General features: G+C 41.2%; 1 protein-coding gene across 2 annotated transcripts in view; it reads right to left on the bottom strand.

Moving 5' to 3' along the window:
- Positions 1-17,255, bottom strand: part of gli1 (GLI family zinc finger 1) — a 55,061-nt gene that overhangs the window by 12,438 nt on the left and 25,368 nt on the right. The gene's annotated exons all lie outside the window — the stretch shown is intronic.

Raw genomic sequence — 17,255 nt, 5'->3', positions numbered from 1 at the left:
ATTTTCAGTGGTGTTAGTTCAAAGTGCTGAATCCATTACTTAGGGAAAAGCAGCAAGTAGAGGGTTGGAAGTAAAATGTTCTTTAGAATCTGAGGGGAAAGCACTTGCAGTGGATTGATTTAAGTGGAAATAATATAAAAACAGAGAAACGCTCGAATGAGAAAGCAGTATTTTGACAGTAGCACATTAGAAATAAGAAGATGAAATAGAAACAGCTTCTATTCCAGTCATATTGACCAAAAAGTGTGATTTAAAGCTCAATGAAGTCTCAATATGAGCCTAAGAATCAGAGGTTTCTCACTGTAAGCATAGATAAACAACTGGAGAAGGCAATCATGAGCATTTATTGCTCTGAAGTAAAAATGTGTTTGTCCTGTAAATCTGGGCTGAATAAATATGATCCCTGAGCAAATTAAAGGGGTGAATCGTTCAGCAGCCACAGAAAGATGGAAATAAAAGCACTTGGATTTACTTGGATGAATAAAAAATGGCAGTATTATAACTGAAAATTGAACAATTAGTCCTCTAACGTAACTTATATGGCACACACAGACTCTGAGCTCTGGAGTTTGGATTCTTTGCAGTAATGTGTTTTTTTCAGAATTTACTTTTGCAGTACTGTTAGCTTGGATCTCAGATTTTAAATACGCAACCGAGTCGACTATATAGGTTTCAGATACTTAAATGGCAGGTCGTGTGGCGGTGCCCAAAACACACTCGTACAGATTAGACAAAAAGCTGGTGACACAAACAGTGGGCTTGGCTGTAATCTCTCTTCTCTAAACACAGTCGCGCACCTCAAACACCGCTGACAGACGCAGGAAAAACTTGTTGCAGCTTCCCTGCAGAGAGGTGATCAGCGAGGAAGAGGCACACAGAAGAAGAAAATCTGGGTTTTGCCGTAAAGCTTAAAAGCACAAAAGTCTGAGGGATGCTAGCAACACAAACAGAGAAAAATGAAAGGGAAACAAGGCTGGCTTTTGTGTGAAGCCCATATTGAGAAGGTATCTTTCAGCAGCAGTGTATGCATAAGGTAATTCTAGCTGAGAGATCTCAGGAGCAAGCACCTGCTCATTACATCCAACCACATCAGTGCAGGTACTAATAGTTGGAAATGTGTGTTCTTACATGTTTGGAGAGGTAATGAGGACCAAAAAAAAGAAAAAAAAAATCGGACAAATGTCTGAGCTATCGCAAAAAAACAGAAAAAAAAGAGAAAGTGTTTGTATGAGAATTTATCTTTGGTTAAAACTGCTTTATCAATGATATACTAGTTATATAAGAGGATGCTGTGTAGTTTATATATATATATATTTTTAATCATTTAATACAAATATCTTTGCGTATTTGTGTCATTTTTACCTGGATTTCTCTTCATCCATTCAGATCTCCTCTGATACAATTATTTAAACATGCTGAACTGACATGTTGATATTTGTATTCTATACCATGTCTAGCTACCCCTAACGCTGCACTATGTAGAATTATATTCTGTACCATGTAGAATTGTCCCCTACACTATACCATGTATAATTAGCACAATAACTGATCAGTCAGGATTCCTGTACATTATACTTTGCATAGTAACAGATTACTAGTCGCATTCATTTCACCCATTGTCACCCCAGTAGTGAGTATGACTGTCTGATGCATGCTTGTGTTTTTTAGTTTAGTCTTTTTTAAATTTACCAAATATTTATTCATATTTTTTCACAGTGTCAACACTTTTATTTCTGCACTGTGAAATGGATGAGAGAAACGTCATTTTGTTTAACTGTGCTACGTATATTGTACTAAATGACAATAAAGCTGAAGTTGAATACCAATCATTACAAATCTGACTTTTGTATGCTGCATCCTTGCCTTGCGTGTGGAAGGAAAATAACACATCACTTCTGTTTATGTGACAACTTCTCAAACCCAAAGGGGGAGAGCTCCTGTCCTCTGCACATGAAAGCTCTATGGTTTCAGTGTAACAGGTTGCCAGGCCTGTTATGCAGTAGCACAAGTGTTAAAAGGGCAGCAGGGACCTATTTAAGCCCACAAGCCACCAGGGGGGATTTGGTACGCAAAGTTAGCGAGTAGCTAAATTATGTGGGCGGTCCGGGGGCTAATTGCATATATTCAGCACAGGCTTCAGATGTGTGCATGATAATTAGCCGGAAGTGCTAAATAGAGATCTTGCCGAGTACCTCAGCTGTCCAGAACCAATAAATACCAAGAAGGGGGTCCCCCAGGCAGCCTGACACACACACACACACACACACACACACACACACACACACACACACACACACACACACACACACACACACACACACACACAAACTGCCACACCTGTCAGTCTCGCCAGGGGGTAGCATAATAATCCAACGGCCACCAAGTCTGTGAGCGAAAGAGTGAGTGTGACAGTGAGCGTACTGAAGCAGTCTATACAGCGTAAACCCAGTAGCAGGTGTGTATGAGAAGAGAGTTTTGGAGTCAAGTGCATTTGCATCAGAGTGTGTGTTTGTGTGCATGTTTAAATATGTGGAGTGTGTTCGACATGATAAATGGCGGTGGTGGATCTCAGAGTAAGAGTGAATAATGTATGAGCCCACCTGCACATAAGCAAGCTGGAATGTTTTTTTGAAAAAAAAAAATGTTTGCGAGTGTTTCCCCAGGGAGCGAGGAAGGCAGCGAGTGAGTGAGTGAGTGGTGCTGCTGTAGCTCCTTGTACACACACTGAACCGTGTCTGGGGTAATTATTTTGCACACTACATAGCTTACTCTCTTATTCTGAAAAAGTCAACAGCTTAAATGTTTCCCGAGTCTGAGCAAAACTGCCTTGATAGATGTTTCCATGCAGAAATTGCAGCAGCAAATATGCCAAGATTTAGATTTTCATTTCTGTTACTTCGCTTGCCTCTCATTGGTGGTCAAAATATTAGAAACACCTGTTAGTTTAACGCAATGCAGTTCAACAACAACACAAACTATAGAATAAAAAGATTCAGTTGATATAGTTGAATCAACATGTCACCAAACGTTTCAGCATAAACTGAACATTATATTACAGAAGAATGTAGGATTTATTGCTTTGCTTCAAGGTAGCAAAGTCTTTTAAAGCATTACAGTCATCACTACAGAATAGCCTGCATATATGAATCTATCCAGCATGTGTGCGCACGTTTGTGTGAATACATGACCGTCAATCAGTGTGGCTGTTTAGTATGGGATTTGTTCTATTCTGTCTGATCAAATATTACAATTGATATTAAGACTGATTCCAACCATAAAACCTGAGCTTATACAGCACACATAGATATAGTGTATACTACTGTTCAAAAGTTTGGGGTCATCCAGACAATTTCATGTTTTCCATGAAAACTCACACTTTCATTCATGTGCTAACATAATTGCACAAGTGGTTTCTAATCATCAATGAGCCTTTCAACACCATTAGCTAACACAATGTAGCATTAGAACACAGGAGTGATGGATGCTGGAAATGTTCCTCTGTACCTCTATGGAGATATTCCATTAAAAATCAGCTGTTTCCAGCTACAATAGACATTTAGCACATTAACAATGTCTGGACTGTATTTCTGATGAATTTAATATTATCTTCATTGGAAAAAAAGCTTTTCTTTCAAAAAATAAAGACATTTCTAAGTGGCCCCAACCTTTTGGGGTAGTGTGTATGGATTTATGTTCTAAAGCACAGATAGATGGATGACTTCCTGCCCGTGTAGTGCTGACACAGGTGTCGTGGCATTGTGCTATTTTAGGTCAGTATTTTGTGAGAAACTCTGAGGGAGTTTGCTCCTCGGTGTAATTTTGTGGTGCTGGGTTTGAGAGGGATGGGGCAGCAGCATATTAAAAACCCCAAGGCCATAAATCAAGCGGCTAACTAAACAAGTCTGCTCTGCTGCGGCACAGCGAGCTGGGCAAGAACCAAGGAGCTGAGGATGAGGACAGGATGTCCAACCACTTTCTACACCCAAAAAACCTCCACATTCAAACACTCCAGGTTCACTAACCCCGCAACATCAAAACCTCATACAACCCCAAACATCTGTAACCTCACACAGTGACTTCCATATCACCAACCATACACAGGAATCCAAGTAAAACAGGACAGGAACACAGCATTTAGGGCAAACAATTGTATGTAATGAACCGTAATATAAAAGAAAAGTTAAAGACCATAAAGTTGAGAGAACCGTGGGATGTGAAATCAGTTAAAAGAACAATCTATAAATAACTGATGATTTAATCAAGTTTTAAGTGTGCTTCCCTGGAGGACAGATGGATCCTGTTGTGAAAAAGCGGAAACATTTTTTAAAACCTTAATTTGGGGCTGTTAGGCTACTTTTTTCCAGTGTGAGACAAATTTATGAATGGCTTTTGGAAGTACCTGCTTGCAGTTGGACGCTGATATTAGCTGAGCTTACCTCAATTACTGGATATTTTTAAACAACCCCAAGAAGCCCTGACAGCGGTATAACGTAATAAGTTTCCATTCCAGCTTACCTACTTACTCTAACCAACACAGCTCACCACCAATAAATAAAATACGGTTTTGTGTCCTCACTGGGCCATTACTCATTCACTGTCAGAAACACGACCACTTGCACATTAAACAGCGACCAGGCAGCAAAAGCTGATGCTAAATACAACAGCAGATCTGGCTGCAGGTCTTCTGAGTGCAGTAAGAAATTTTCAGATAAAAGCAGATTTAAAAGCCACATCATGTCAGTTTAGAAGACAAAACACCACACCATGTTTATAAACGATTATTTGATTTCATGCACAATATGACACACTTTTGTACACTAAGAGGTTTTGCTTGTTTGTTGTGGTATGAACAGGAGCTTATCGTTAATAAAGAGAGTTAATTTGGCAAACTTTGCATAGATATTGGCATATAATAGACTTTTTGCTGATCTTATTACTCTTCTTTACTGTTGTACTATATTTTGGCAATACTATTGTCCTGCACCTGGCATTTTTGGCCGTAGTGAAACCAGTTTTGTTGGCTCATTTTTCATTGAAACATTAAGTCCTGTACCTCAGTGGAAAAAGCACAACATGGCTAGAGGTAGAGAGGAGTCAGTAAATGGCTTCTGTGCAGTATCACACAGTTATAATATCATAAAATAATTGTAAAAAAGCTTGAATCAACACAAATGTTACCAATACAGGAAAAATGGTGGCTCTACATACTATAGATATTTTACTACTTACAGTTTAATTTGTTTTCATACTCGTTTCCTATTTAGTCTGTATAAACAGAGCCTGCAGTTCAACCCAGTGCAGCCAAAATGACAAACTTGATTTAATCAAACAGACACAGAGTTTGTGAATGAGAAATGCAACATAAATTGATTTTGATTAACTATCACGATTTTAGGCCTAGATTGTGCTAAGTTTCGTGACAGCAGCAGTGGTCACCAGAAAGTTGAAAATAAGCCGCTTTAAAGTTTCTGGCTCTGATAAATTGTCTAATTTTTGTGCTTTTTAAAAAAAGATAACATGACTTTCAAATCCAGTGGTGGGTTTTGGTGTTCATGTGGCTAAACAATATATGACACAAGTTTGCAACTTAACTCAAATGGACAAATATGGGACAAAATAATGCCCAAATGTTGAACTGTGCAACGACATTCAATATTTTTCAGTACATTGAGGAAAAAAATGTTGTTTACTCTTTAAGGTAAACAGTGGAACTGGAAGAAGGTGAGGCAATATACTACAGTACAGTACACTTGTTGCAGGGATTTGACTGTACTGCAATGCACTGACTTTTTACGCTAATAGCTTGCAGTACATATTTGTCAACAAGATTCAGCTCTCAGGTGATAGTTTGTGTTTGTGGTACACAAAGAGCAACATTGTTTAGTCTTGCCCAGTTTGGCCATTTGTGACATTCCCATAAAGTGCTGATCCTCCTCCCTCTGAGGAAGTCTCTGGAGAGGACAGACATTTCCACAGGTCACTGCTCATGTCAGACAAAAGGTCTGATCCGGCCCTTGCTCCGCTCTACTTCTGCACTCGTCTCCTCTTGGGTGTAACACTAAACTGGGGCTTGCACAGCTAACCACCACCCACCCCTCCCCAGGTCCCTCCTCAGCCAATATAAAAAGCAACATCTAATGACATGCCCTCTTCCTCTTAGCCTCCTTTCTGCTCTACTCTCAGATGGGAATGTGAGTATACAGCATGTGAAATTGTGTTTGCTGGATGATCTATGACTTGGACAGCATTTACACGCACAAAACAACCTAAATTAAACCTCAACATCTCTGGAACACGATGCACGGAGTATAAACAGCCATCTGAAAGTATTTGTGCTGCTCTTTCTCCCTCCACCCTCTCCTTCAGTCCCTGCCGTCCTCCCCTCTCCTTCTGCCTTTTCCATTGCTCTGTATCTCCAACTATCTCCGTCTTCTCCCCCGCTGCCTCCACCCTCATTCCCTCACTCCCTCTCTCTCTCTCTCTCTCTCTCTCTCTCTCCCTACTCATTCCTGCTCTCCCGACCTCTCCCTCGCCCCTCCCCCCTGCTGGCGGAGCTGCAGTCGAGGTGGGTGTTCTCTGGCTGTTATGACTTGAGAGACGATAATGGCAGCTATAATGTAGCCAGCCGTTCCTGATGTGGCTGGGCTTGTGGGGGATTCTGTTGTGTTAGGGCTGGAGACGACGGAGCGAGGGGAGGGGAAAGGGGGGAGAGGGGGGAGAGCGGAGGCGGGGCTCGGGCCCTCAGCCAACCACAGTCCAGATTCTACCTCATTTTCATCTTCATTTTTTTTCTTCACCCTCCTCTCCTTTCTTTTCTCTCCTCTCACACCATCTTTTTCTAGTCCCGTTGTTTTCCTTCGGTGGTAAACTTTGTTTTTAAATTCTGGCTTTGTTTTTGTAACCCCCACCACCCCACCCAACGCAGACTCTCCTCCTTTCCTGCTTTTCTCCCCCCCGCCACCCTCCCCTGTGTTTTTTACCCCTTTTACCCAGACTCTGAATTCCTCACAGCTGCTGTAATGTGATGGGGGCCGATGGTGTGACCACTGAAAGGCCACAGGGCTGGAGACATCACTGTAATGTACAATAAGCTCTACTCACTGACCTGCTGCGGGGAAGATTAATGTCATATCTACTTATGAACAGACATTTTGAGTTGGTGCGCATTAAAACTATTTTAATCCAAGTCTAAGACTGAAATTTTCAAAAGACACCAAACTTAAATGAGAAAAGCAAACGTGACGGGCTTGAAAATAATTGAATATTTCTTAGTATCGTGATCAGACAGAATCATGTTAGAATATGAAGACATTTTTACCACTTGTTGCTACAATTGAACTCTGTAAATAAGTGCAACATGTCAGGCAGGCTTTGACCAAAAGATTTTCCATTAATCAAAGTCTAAAAATTGAGTTCTGCTTGTTTTATAGCATAATAAAGTTCCATCACACAATACAGTTCACTGCATTGTCAATCAGTGTGGCTGTTTAGTATGGTGATTTGTTCTATTCTGTCTGATCAAATATTACAATTGATATTAAGACTGATTCCAACCATAAAACCTGAGCTTATACAGCACACATAGATATAGTGTATACTACTGTTCAGTTTGAGGTCACCCAGACAATTTCATGTTTTCCATTAAAACTCACACTTTTATTCATGTGCTAACATAATTGCACAAGGGTTTTCTAATCATCAATGAGCCTTTGAACACCATTAGCTAACACAATGTAGCATTAGAACACAGGAGTGATGGTTGCTGGAAATGTTCCTCTGTACCTCTATGGAGATATTACATTAAAAATCAGTTGTTTCTGGCTAGAATAGTCATTTAGCACATTAACAATGTCTACACTGGATTTCTGATTAATTTAATGTTATTTTCATTAAACAAAACTGCTTTTCTTTCAAAAATAAGGACATTTCTAAGTGACCCCAAACTTTTGAATGGTAGTATAAATAATCTTCAAAGTCTAATCTAATCAACTTTTTTTTGCAATGGTTTGGAGGTAATCTGAAAAACAAAGTAGCAATGGAATCCTAAAATTATATTTCTTTTTCTTTGCACTTAACATTCAATAGTGTGACAGTGTCAGAAATGGGGTTCCACGGTGTAAAACTGAAAAAACTTGAGTGCCGCACATGGTTGAACCTCCTTCACATGACAGAAACACTGCTGATGATCTACAGTTTAGGAGTTGGAGACTACAAAGTTATTATGCAGCATCAGTGTCTAGAAAGCAGAATCCCTGAAACCCTTTACTAGGCTGGCAGTGTTGTTTAATACAGCTGACAACATAACCCCAGCTCCAGCCCCACTGATTCACACCTCGCATGCTCCTGTACTGTAAACTGTGGGCTGAGGGAAGCTGTGGTGGTGATGTCTCACTGCCGGGGTTCTCACCTTGTCGAAATGCCAGAATGAAACGTTGATCCCTTGTTGCTACACCGGCGGAGTGACTGATGACAGACATCAGGGCACCAGAGGGCTCCTGAACATGACTGAAAACAGCAGAAGCAGAAAGGAGTGGAGCAAAGCGAGCAAAACCTATAAAGCGCAGAGGCTTTAGTGAACTTTTTTTTAATGCTCAGGCAAGCTGAAAGCCATATTTTTATGATGACAAGTTATGGTAAGCTGCACAAGTGAAGAGGGGTATGCACATAAAGCACAACTATGAAGGGTGTAGAGAAACACAAAGAAGGTTAAATTCTACCTTAACGCACCGACAAAGAAATAATCTCGGTGCAGAAAATGCTGCCTTTACTGTCACATAAACAGTAAATAGTACCTCGGCTGCACGGTCATAATTACTGTGTTATCACCTTTGTAACTGTTGGCTTGATCAGTCAGTGACTTGGTAGTGTTTGTTTTAGGATTAGGAGTGGTTCACCTCTCCTTGTTTTCATTTGCCTGTACAAGCACTGTTTTGTACTGCCGGCCACTGAGCGTTTCTTCAGGCAGTTCGATTTTTTTTTTGTCAGTTCAAGCAAGCTTAAACAGCAACTCCAAGTCGACAGATGTGGTGCTACGAACACATGTGAGTGTGTTTCCTTCATCTTCAGTCCCCCCCTTTAACTTGCTGCTCCTTCACTCTTTCACAATCCCACTTTTTTCTCTGTCCTCTCTCTCTCTCTTTGGGCCACCCACCCGCCATCCTGCACATACCTGTGGTTTCCTGCACCCCGCTCCTCGCTCACCCTCCTCTCTTTTTACCTCCAGCCTCTCTTGCTCCCCTCACACACACACACACACACACACACACACACACACACACACACACACACACACACACACACGCACACACACGCACACACACACACACACACTCTTTCTCTGTCTACCAAGTATTGAACTTTGTCTTGTCTTTCCCTGCTACCTTCTTCCTTCTTCTTCTACTTTCTGCACGTCTGTGTATCAGATAGGTAATGCACCGACCACAAGTATTTCTTTGAACTCCTTTTAAGGAGGAGAAGCAGAGGAAACAGGGGGAGGAAAAAAGGAGGGAGAGAAGGATGGATGGATAAAGCAGATGAGGAAAGGTTGATTCACGCAGCTGGCTCCCAGCTGTAGACCGAGCCAGCTCACAGAACTGCTCCATCTATAAACAAGCAGGAGCCCAACCCCCCAATTTCAAGAAAAAAAAAACCAACAGAGCTTCGTCACTGTAAATCCAACACTCCTCTTCACCTTCACCGGTGCTCCTGAACATCACCCGGCTGCTTGTTGCTCTTGTCCTTCCTTCCTTCCTGCAGCTCATTTTGCTATACTGTCACTGTGGCATTTAAAGGACATTTTATTCTCCAGTCAATCACCTCCCTGATATCAGCAACAGGAACATGTCCTGTGCAGAAATCCACTGAAGCTGCCAGCTAACTTCTGAAACAGGGAACAAAAACCAGATAATAATCTGTTCGGTTTATAGAAGCCCGCAGTGATTATAAGAAAAATAATAATCCTAACAGTCTTGGGTGGGCAGGCAATATTTATAGCCGGCCTGCTGCTACTTATATTCCTTAGCTGTATAACACAGCTGGACGCGAGGGAGGAGAGCGAGTAGGTGGAAAACTCATGAGGAAAAAGACAGAAAAGAGAGACAGAATAGCTCAGGGGATGGAAGTGGAGAGTATGTGTGTGAAGGGGCGGATACTCGCTGCATGTGTGTGGCTGAGAGCAAGACAGACAAAAGACAGACAGACTGACACACCGCGCTAAGCATGCCTTCGTGTGTTTGTGTTCAGTGTGTGGGAGAAACCGCGGCTCAGTCCCTGCAAAAAGTACGACAGCAGCAGACGAGAGCTGCAGGCCACCAGACGAACACAGTGACCACAGCTCTGAGAGCCTCTCACAGAGAGGAAACAAGGAGATATACGACACAGACAACACAGCCATAAAACTCAACAGACAAGATTAATCAAGAGGAAGCCATGGGAAATTTGTTAAGCACTCGTTTTTGTATCCTGAGCTCTTGTTTTAGTGATCTGAATAGTCTTTCCTGTGCAGGTGATCATGGAAGACAACAGTATGGAGGGATAGGAAGGGAGATTTAAAGGCAGGGTCAACCTCTGAAAGGTAGGCACTGTCAATGAAGAGACTGGTAAATGTTGGACCCTTCTTTTTCCCAGGGCATCAAAAACTGATGCTTTTGTCGAAGGTTCTGGCGTCTGAGAAATACACACAAAGTGTCTTTCTGAGTCGGTGCCACCTGCATCAATATTTAACACCAAGAGATGTCTAGGAGTTTTTCCAGTTTGAAAGAGTCTCATAAGACAGCTGGGTAAGACTTTCTTCTACTAGACTAAAGTGGGGTGTGTGTCAGAACATTATTTTATCACAGCAGTATCATTTTCAAGTTTGGGCAGAAAAACAACTTTGTTAAGTTTAGATAGAGATCATTGTTTTGATTTAAAATACGCCCCTTCATAACAGTCACCACATGTTACAAACTCATTGTAACCTGAAAAGTAGTGATAGGGACGAGACCAACATTAGGCTATGGACTCATGACTACCCAGTGTGGTGAAAAATGATGTTCAAGGGAACCCACTGTGTTCATAATAAAACAGCACTATGTGACAAACTGGTCATGAAAATGTAGATGCAGAGGGCCAAACAAAGAACAAGAAAGGCATTCAGAGAGTGCATTACTCCGCCAAGGCTGTTCAGTCGTATCATTTCCGACGGCTGAAATCTTGAAAAAATTTGTGGCAGAAATCACATAGAATATGGCCATTTAATATAGATGTACCTACAAACAAAATGACCTTGCGGTGAGCACAGGCGTGTGTTATGCATGTGTACGCTATGTACAGATACCGAATCACGTGATCTAAATACGTAGCGGGTGGTGGGAATTGGTGAAACTCGGAAACACCCCCACAATTTAATCAATTGTTCCTCATATCACTTCCGACGGATAAGTCCTGATAAGTCCGCAGGTGTCGATTTGTAGTAGGATCGCAATCATGTGATCATCAGCAGGCAACTTACATAGTGTTCACTTGTTGTCATAGTTAGAATACCGCTATCTTGCAATGATACAGAAATCTTTAACAAATCCATGGATCCAGACTATAAGACACATCACTACCAAAATCTAATCACTTGTTCCTGGTGCCATTTCTGACCTTCACTGAAAGTTTCATCCAAATCCGTTAGTCCGTTTTTGAATAATGTTGCTAACAGACGGACAGACAGACAAACAAACAGACAAATGTATCCTGATCTTCACATAACTCCACCGTTGCTTGGCGGAGTCATTAGAAGTTCAAGCAAATGGAGAAGACGGTTTAGCAGCAACAGATGAAAACACAGTCTTTCTCCAACTGTAGATGCAATATCATTTATGGTGTTCTTGAATGCACATTTGAAGTAGCCAAGAGATGAATGTCAGAATCCCTTTTTTTAGCCAAGATATTGTAGATTTGTTACATTTGCTCAGATGAAACTGCATGGTGGCTGTCTGCGCCAAAAAAAAAGACAAGGACCAAACTTAAGCATTTAAAACTGTTGTAAGAATTAAAAAATCTTGTATGTAAAAACTTTTTAAAGTTGTTACAAGAGCGCTTCACGGAGTTAGCATTGCACTACTATGACATGAGATATGAGCCCTTTTTACACATACATTATAATACTGGCAAGAAGACCCCTCATTGTACCACCTTTGCTCATTCACACTGAACTTAAAGGTGGTATAATGCCGCCTTCGTGTTTGTTTTCATATAGCATGATGGCGTCCCGGAATCAGAGGCGTAACACAACAGTTTAGTATCGCATGTTCCGCCATGCCAGCTCTCCTTTTCACACAGATGATAACTCGGCTCTGTGATTAGCTCCACCGCTGTTCAAAGCCATGAAGGAAATCTCATTCTGTCTCGGGAGCTTTCACACAGAACAGTGAGGCGGAATAATGGTGGAACGATCCCTCCTTGAAAGGGGCTATTGTCATTTTTATTCCACGTATTCTTCTTCTTTGTTAAAACTTGGTGCCTACATTACCCACAATCCATCCCGACAATCAACAGTTCAGTCAAAATCCCAGCAGTTGAGCTCACATGCGGAAACTTGTCTTCATCAGTTTGCAGACTAAATGTGCACACGTGAGCGTGTCTGTGTGGAGGTTTGTGTGTGCACTGTGATAGGGGTCATAGTGTTATATGGTGTTACATCATCACTTCTACGCTTGTGCTTCCCCCCAACACACATGCAGACACACACTTCTTTTCTTAGTATCTCTTCACCTTGTAATATAAAAAGAAAAACCCCTTTTCACATTTTTACAGCTGCCTTTTTTGGTTAAAAGAATTCTCAAAAATGTCAACATGTGAAAAACATGATCTTGTCTGGAGAAAATGTGCTTACATTGGTTTCGGTCCACAACTTATCTTCCTCGTGTGCCCACAGGGAGTAAGGAGTACACTATAAATCATACGAAAATGGATGACTGGTGCAATCTTGATGACAAATTTGTTGATGCAAAACAGTAGGGATGAAAACGATGTTCTTCTTTTTCATTCTTCTTGCCATTTAGCTGAACAACGCTCATCAATTTGCGTGGTGAACAAGTTACAGAGCGATACTGTAAGCTGAAATGTTCTCTTGTGTGGTCCTCCTCATAGCTGCTGACTTCATAACTAATATATTGCAGGCGTTTAGTTTAATACCCAGATGTTGGTAGGAGAAAGGCATCCGGGCCTGCATTAGCTTTTAATTGGCTGGGATCCCTGAGCTGATGTTTGGGGCTTAGCATGTGACTCAGTGTGACACACACAAAGAAGCAAAAGCGCCCCCACACACACACACACACACACACACACACACACACACACACACACACACACACACACACACACACACACGCATTCTCATACACACACTTTCCCTGAACGAATGAAAGGCTTGGCCGGGCCGTGACAGGGCGGGAGTCTCATATGCTGTCAGGAAGAGACGAGTCATGGCTGTCCAGATGAGTCTACAAACTAAACAAACACAGACAACGCACGTGCATGGACACATAAACACACTCACATGCACACACACACACTGAGTTACATCTTTGAGATCCCAGGACTGACTGACGCCATGCTGCTGACGGTTTGAGCCAAGCAGCAGCCATGATTTCTGTCGAGTACGTTATGACAGCGTGAAATAAAGAAAAAATACATATTGGAGAAAGACAGAGACAGTTAGGAAGAGAACAAAAAGGACAGAATGGTCCTGCTACGTTACATTTCTTGGTCACAAATAACAAACACACAAGTCAGGTTGATTGTCATTGTGTGTGTCGGTTCTTTTCTGTGTGTGTGTGTGTGTGTGTGTGTGTGTGTGTGTGTGTGTGTGTGTGTGTGAGACAGAGTCTTGAGTTCCCACCAGGCCTGTAATTAAGTGGCATTAACATAACTAAAAGGCAACAAATCAGCTAATCAGCTGGCTGTGAATTTGGGTGAGGAGCTTAAAAACAAACACACTCACACACACTCATGCACGCACACACGAAAACACACTTATTACAGCCACATTTTATGCTTTGCTCTCAGATAAACCTAGACACACAAACTTGTAAAAATCAAAAGCATATGAGGAATTCCACCAATCTAAACTGCAGCTCGTTTAAATCGATTGTGAAATCAATCCTTAAGTTGGGAACACATTTTACAAGATTCTCTCATTTGTCGTGGGCAACCCCACACATAAAGAATGTTTTCACCATTGTTGGCACTTCTCGTTTCTCATTAAAGCACTAGCACCACACATTGCATGCTAGCAAGAGTTTAGGCTGACCTCAGAACTGTCACTCAGACTTTTCTTTCGATTGTTTATGAGCAGCCTCTTCCATTAGAGCGAGTCTGCTGACACTTAGTGATTAATATTAGAAACTTGAGAAAAACCAAACAGAATCTTGGAAAAAAAATGGTCTAACGAGTGAACTTAAGGAAAGCATTCTTCTATTTTTTGGTTCAGATCAGTAAGCATCATGATAAATCAACAGGTAAAAACCATTTGCATTTTTATGTAAGAGAATATTATTGATCCTTTTCACTATTTACCGGTTTACATATGGACTGATGTCAACGCCATTTGAAAACGTAGAGGCTGACTGAAACAAACTGGGGAAGATCTTTGCTGTGCCCTCAGCTGTGTCTTCTTGTAAGTCTTTCTCACTTGATTTCTCGACTGCCCTCCATCCACTAAATTTCAAGCTCCAGGTACTCGCCAGCCTGTCGCTCATGACTGGTCAAGCAACTGCTGCTCGTGATTCGTCACACAGATGTGCCGCCACATCTCAGCGATTACCAAACTTTACAGTACATCTTTATACAACACACCAGTTTTGTGTGTTAAGAGGGGGAAGTGAGTTGGCTCCAGAGGAAGCAGTGAAACGTGTTGCATTTCTCAAGTTTGTATTCTGCTTGTTCAACAAGCGTTTGGCAAACTGGCCGCATGAGCAGCCTGTTGGTAGCAGCAGCAGCTCCACATTTGTGTGAAGTTCATATGAATGCCATAGTTTGGCATAAACTCCACATTACGTTGCTACAATTTCTGTATTCATCACCTTGATCTCTTTCAGCTGACTTGAGATCAGATATGGAAAACATCTATGTGTCACCAGTAGGTATCTGTAGCTGCTACAGCTTATTCTAGCTCCAAGTTTCCAACCCTCTTGTAGAGTTTCAATGTGTATGCAGAGTAATATGTGTGGCTCAATCCAGCAGATACAATTTGGGGACTTAAAGGCTACTAATGCTTGTTCAGCTTGACAATGGGGCATCTAGGAAAAATTCTTTAATTGTTTTAAACCAATAGATGGTAGCTGTCGTGGCACCTTTATGAAACTAGTACTGAGGTAGTTGCTTACCTACCTATAGAATGGGCCACATGTAGATTCAACACAGATCTATATACACTTATTTTGAGTAGAATTCCTTTGTTAATGGACACCAGGACCAGTAGACATGTATAGGCTTTTTTTTTCTTTCCTAAGATCAGAAACCATGGTTTTGTATTCATTTTTGATTTCTTTTAGGAAAAGGTACGTGCAGCTTCTACACCAAGAGTCCTCTTTTGGTTAGATTTATAAAAGATCTTTTCACATACTTTAGTTTGTGTCAGTTTCTAAGGTTTGTTGCTAATGAATAATTTAACACTACCAAAAACACCTGGTTTTATGTCGCTTCCCTTCTCCCTCAATGAGCAGGGTTAAAACAGTGACTATGAGGCGTGTATTTCAGAATGCATGAAAACAAAGAGCATGATCCAAGTTATGAAAGCATGAATCCAGAGCTTCTGCTAAGTTTTACTCTACAATCTCCATGATTCTTCAGTTTTTGGTTAAGACATGCTTTATGAAGAAGGAAACAGAAAGCACTTCATTCTTCCAGACTGCTGAAGCATATAGACAGTAATGTGTTGCAAAAAGTAGCTGTAAACAACAAGGTTTCAAAAGCATTTAAATTCTCGCAAATGTTTCATGTAATGCGTTCATCATGTTCTGGTGAGAAATGCTCAATGTAAACTATGTAGTGTTTGTTTACAATGAATACTCTGCAGGGTACATTAAAGATAGAGCATGTGAAGTGTAAGAATGGGAGCCAGACAGCAGTTATCTAACTACTACAAAGAGCTTTTGAGCTGGAACCCACATCAAATCCTAAATGGTTCATCGTAAAAAATACCGGGGCACTGTAAAGTAGTAAAAGTTTGCATGGAAACAGGAGACTCACAATAGTTTGAAAAGCTTAATACAAACAATTACACCAAATAGAACAGTCCAGAAAAAAGAGTTTATTCTTTGCTACATTGCTAGAATCCAAGATTTGACACTTTCACACACATAAGGCATCTTCAACAGTGTTGGAACTGAAAAACTGCTGACCATTTTTAAGCGGCGCTGTGTCCAAACAATTAATGGTAATCACAGTTGCTGCTTTCCATGTATATTTAGGGGGAAGGGTGGCCACAAAAGAAGATTCACCATCTGCCAAATGCTGTAGTTTACATCAGAAAAATGTTGGAGATGTTTTGCAATTGCAGCAGCTTTCTGCCATTTGTGCATGTAAACACAGATCCTATCTCATGCATGAGGAAGGGGCTCCCTTTCACCGCGTCTCAGCTCTAAATTCCAGCTTGCATCTCCATGCAGTGCTCAGTGATGCACAGGAAGCAGTAGCACGCATGCACATGAAACTCATGCACAAACACTCACTCTGCTCTATTACGCACTCGATTATACGCATACTGTACACGATGCATAAATATTTACGCATGAACTGTCACATATACGTTGAGAAGAGACACAGGTAGAGATATACAAGTTTACAAACAGACACAGAGCCCATAGAGAGAGTGGCTGTTGGCCCTGATGACCCAAAGACCTTATGTGACAAACACAATAAGAAGGGCGCAGTTTACGTCAGTAGCTACTGAATGGTTCACTAAAGACACACACACACAGACACACAGACACACACACACACACACACACACACACACACACACACACAGACACACACACACACACACACACACACACACACACACACACACACAAGGATTTTTCAAGCAGTTCTTCCAGGAGCTTCCCCACACTATATTAAAAAATAGCTTTTAAAATGTACATACGAAATTTACTGTTATTTTACAAATTTTCCCCGTTTTGTTAATCTACAGTTAACCTAGTAAAATCACAGAAGAATCATTTAGGAATTTATTATTCCTACATGTTAATGCAAAAAACAAACAAAAAAAACCAACAAAA

Source organism: Amphiprion ocellaris, chromosome 5 (genome assembly GCF_022539595.1).
Source record: "Amphiprion ocellaris isolate individual 3 ecotype Okinawa chromosome 5, ASM2253959v1, whole genome shotgun sequence".
NCBI lineage: Eukaryota > Metazoa > Chordata > Actinopteri > Pomacentridae > Amphiprion > Amphiprion ocellaris.
The sequence above is the reverse complement of the archived record's forward strand: the minus strand, read 5'-3'. Positions and strand labels throughout refer to the sequence as shown.